Raw genomic sequence first — 4462 nt, 5'->3', positions numbered from 1 at the left:
CATAGCTCCATAGCACCAGAGCTCCATAGCTCCATAGCACCAGAGCTCCAGAGCTCCATAGCACCAGAGCTCCAGAGCTCCATAGCACCAGAGCTCCATAGCTCCATAGCACCAGAGCTCCAGAGCTCCATAGCACCAGAGCTCCATAGCTCCATAGCACCAGAGCTCCATAGCTCCATAGCACCAGAGCTCCATAGCTCCATAGCACCAGAGCTCCATAGCTCCATAGCACCAGAGCTCCATAGCTCCATAGCACCAGAGCTCCATAGCTCCAGGGCTCCATAGCTCCAGGGCTCCATAGCTCCATAGCTCCAGGGCTCCATAGCTCCAGGGCTCCAGGGCTCCATAGCTCCATACCTCCAGAGCTCCATAGCTCCATACTTCCAGAGCTCCATAGCTCCATAGCTCCATACTTCCATAGCTCCAGCCGCGGAGGGTGCTGGCTGGTGGCTCCATAGCTCCATACTTGCAGCCACGGAGTTGGCTAAAATTGCACTAAGTGCGAAAGCCCATTCATTTACAACGGCGTGTCCGCCAGGCGGCGACATTTCCCCGTTACCGGTGGCTGCGCGGCGGGTGAGTGACAGAGCTTATCCGAGCGGCTGGAACTCTGCGCCGGCGTGGTCGAGCGTGAGGCCCCGGCCCTTTGGCTGCCTGGTACCTAAAACACTTCCATTGATCCAGCCACGGAGGGTGCTGGCTGGTGGCTCCATAGCTCCATAGCTCCATAGCACCAGAGCTCCAGAGCTCCACAGCACCAGAGCTCCATAGCTCCATAGCACCAGAGCTCCATAGCTCCATAGCACCAGAGCTCCATAGCTCCATAGCACCAGAGCTCCATAGCTCCATAGCACCAGAGCTCCATAGCTCCATAGCACCAGAGCTCCATAGCTCCATAGCACCAGAGCTCCATAGCTCCATAGCACCAGAGCTCCATAGCTCCATAGCTCCAGGGCTCCATAGCTCCAGGGCTCCATAGCTCCATAGCTCCAGGGCTCCATAGCTCCAGGGCTCCAGGGCTCCATAGCTCCATACCTCCAGAGCTCCATAGCTCCATACTTCCAGAGCTCCATAGCTCCATAGCGCCATACTTCCATAGCTCCATAGCTCCATACTTCCATAGCACCAGAGCTCCATAGCTCCAGAGCTCCATAGCTCCAGCCTGGGTGGCTGGTGGCTCCATAGCTCCATACTTCCATAGCTCCAGTCAGAGAGTTGGCGAAAATTGCACTAAGTGCGAAAGCCCATTCATTTACAACGGCGTGTCCACAAGGCGGCGACATTTCCCCGTTACCGGTGGCTGCGCGGCGGGTGAGTGACAGAGCTTATCCGAGCGGCTGGAACTCTGCGCCGGCGTGGTCGAGCGTGAGGCCCCGGCCCTTTGGCTGCCTGGTACCTAAAACACTTCCATTGATCCAGCCACGGAGGGTGCTGGCTGGTGGCTCCATAGCTCCATAGCTCCATAGCACCAGAGCTCCATAGCTCCATAGCACCAGAGCTCCATAGCTCCATAGCACCAGAGCTCCATAGCTCCATAGCACCAGAGCTCCATAGCTCCATAGCACCAGAGCTCCATAGCTCCATAGCACCAGAGCTCCATAGCTCCAGAGCTCCATAGCTCCATAGCACCAGAGCTCCATAGCTCCATAGCACCAGAGCTCCATAGCTCCATAGCACCAGAGCTCCATAGCTCCATAGCACCAGAGCTCCATAGCTCCATAGCTCCAGGGCTCCATAGCTCCAGGGCTCCAGGGCTCCATAGCTCCAGGGCTCCATAGCTCCAGGGCTCCAGGGCTCCATAGCTCCATACCTCCAGAGCTCCATAGCTCCATACTTCCAGAGCTCCATAGCTCCATAGCACCAGAGCTCCAGAGCTCCATAGCTCCATAGCACCAGAGCTCCATAGCACCAGAGCTCCATAGCTCCAGCCTGGGTGGCTGGTGGCTCCATAGCTCCATACTTCCATAGCTCCAGTCAGAGAGTTGGCGAAAATTGCACTAAGTGCGAAAGCCCATTCATTTACAAGGGCGTGTCCACAAGGCGGCGACATTTCCCCGTTACCGGTGGCTGCGCGGCAGGAGAGTGACAGAGCTTATCCGAGCGGCTGGAACTCTGCGCCGGCGTGGTCGAACGGCTGGCCTCGGTAGTTGAGGTACCAGGGGTGGGCCGGGGAGCTCCAGGCGGGTCTTGTGAGAGAGTGAAGCCGAGCGGCTGGAACTCTGGGCCGGCCTGGTCGAGCGGCTGGCCTCGGTAGTTGAGGTACCAGGGGCGGGCTGGGGAGCTCCAGGCGGGGCTTGTGAGAGAGTGAAGCCGAGCGGCTGGAACTCTGGGCCGGCGTGGTTGAGCCACGGAGGGTGCTGGCTGGTGGCTCCATAGCTCCATAGCTCCATAGCTCCATAGCTCCATACTTCCATAGCTCCATACTTCCATAGCTCCAGACTTCCATAGCTCCATAGCTCCATAGCTCCATAGCTCCATAGCTCCATAGCACCAGAGCTCCAGAGCTCCATAGCACCAGAGCTCCAGAGCTCCATAGCTCCATAGCTCCATAGCCCCAGAGCTCCATAGCTCCATAGCTCCATAGCTCCAGAGCTCCATACTTCCATAGCTCCAGAGCTCCAGCCTGTCTGGTGGCTCCATAGCTCCATAGCTCCATACTTGCAGCCACGGAGCTGGCGAAAATTGCACTAAGTGCGAAAGCCCATTCATTTACAACGGCGTGTCCACAAGGCGGCGACATTTCCCCGTTACCGGTGGCTGCTTAGCGGGAGAGTGACAGAGCTTATCCGAGCGGCTGGAACTCTGGGCCGGCCTGGTCGAGCGGCTGGCCTCGGTAGTTGAGGTACCAGGGGCGGGCTGGGGAGCTCCAGGCGGGGCTTGTGAGAGAGTGTAGCCGAGCGGCTGGAACTCTGGGCCGGCGTGGTTGAGCAGCATGCCCGCGGAGGTGGCTCTTCCATAGGCACGGAGGGTGCTGGAGCTCCACACTTCCCTAGGCACGGAGGGTGCTGGAGCTCCACACTTCCATAGCTCCAGGCACGGAGGGTGCTGGAGCTCCACACTTCCATAGGCACGGAGGGTGCTGGAGCTCCACACTTCCATAGGCACGGAGGGTGCTGGAGCTCCACACTTCCATAGGCAGGGAGGGTGCTGGAGCTCCACACTTCCATAGGCAGGGAGGGTGCTGGAGCTCCACACTTCCATAGGCAGGGAGGGTGCTGGAGCTCCACACTTCCATAGGCAGGGAGGGTGCTGGAGCTCCACACTTCCATAGGCACGGAGGGTGCTGGAGCTCCACACTTCCATAGGCAGGGAGGGTGCTGGAGCTCCACACTTCCATAGGCAGGGAGGGTGCTGGAGCTCCACACTTCCATAGGCAGGGAGGGTGCTGGAGCTCCACACTTCCATAGGCAGGGAGGGTGCTGGAGCTCCACACTTCCATAGGCAGGGAGGGTGCTGGAGCTCCACACTTCCATAGGCACGGAGGGTGCTGGAGCTCCACACTTCCATAGGCAGGGAGGGTGCTGGAGCTCCACACTTCCATAGGCAGGGAGGGTGCTGGAGCTCCACACTTCCATAGGCACGGAGGGTGCTGGAGCTCCACACTTCCATAGGCAGGGAGGGTGCTGGAGCTCCACACTTCCATAGGCAGGGAGGGTGCTGGAGCTCCACACTTCCATAGGCAGGGAGGGTGCTGGAGCTCCACACTTCCATAGGCAGGGAGGGTGCTGGAGCTCCACACTTCCATAGGCAGGGAGGGTGCTGGAGCTCCACACTTCCATAGGCAGGGAGGGTGCTGGAGCTCCACACTTCCATAGGCAGGGAGGGTGCTGGAGCTCCACACTTCCATAGGCAGGGAGGGTGCTGGAGCTCCACACTTCCATAGGCAGGGAGGGTGCTGGAGCTCCACACTTCCATAGGCAGGGAGGGTGCTGGAGCTCCACACTTCCATAGGCAGGGAGGGTGCTGGAGCTCCACACTTCCATAGGCAGGGAGGGTGCTGGAGCTCCACACTTCCATAGGCAGGGAGGGTGCTGGAGCTCCACACTTCCATAGGCAGGGAGGGTGCTGGAGCTCCACACTTCCATAGGCAGGGAGGGTGCTGGAGCTCCACACTTCCATAGGCAGGGAGGGTGCTGGAGCTCCACACTTCCATAGGCAGGGAGGGTGCTGGAGCTCCACACTTCCATAGGCAGGGAGGGTGCTGGAGCTCCACACTTCCATAGGCAGGGAGGGTGCTGGAGCTCCACACTTCCATAGGCAGGGAGGGTGCTGGAGCTCCACACTTCCATAGGCAGGGAGGGTGCTGGAGCTCCACACTTCCATAGGCAGGGAGGGTGCTGGAGCTCCACACTTCCATAGGCAGGGAGGGTGCTGGAGCTCCACACTTCCATAGGCAGGGAGGGTGCTGGAGCTCCACACTTCCATAGGCAGGGAGGGTGCTGGAGCTCCACACTTCCATAGG

The sequence above is a fragment of the Syngnathus leptorhynchus genome, unplaced genomic scaffold (genome assembly GCF_054491065.1).
Source record: "Syngnathus leptorhynchus isolate UIUO unplaced genomic scaffold, UIUO_Slep HiC_scaffold_233, whole genome shotgun sequence".
NCBI lineage: Eukaryota > Metazoa > Chordata > Actinopteri > Syngnathiformes > Syngnathidae > Syngnathus > Syngnathus leptorhynchus.
The sequence above is the reverse complement of the archived record's forward strand: the minus strand, read 5'-3'. Positions refer to the sequence as shown.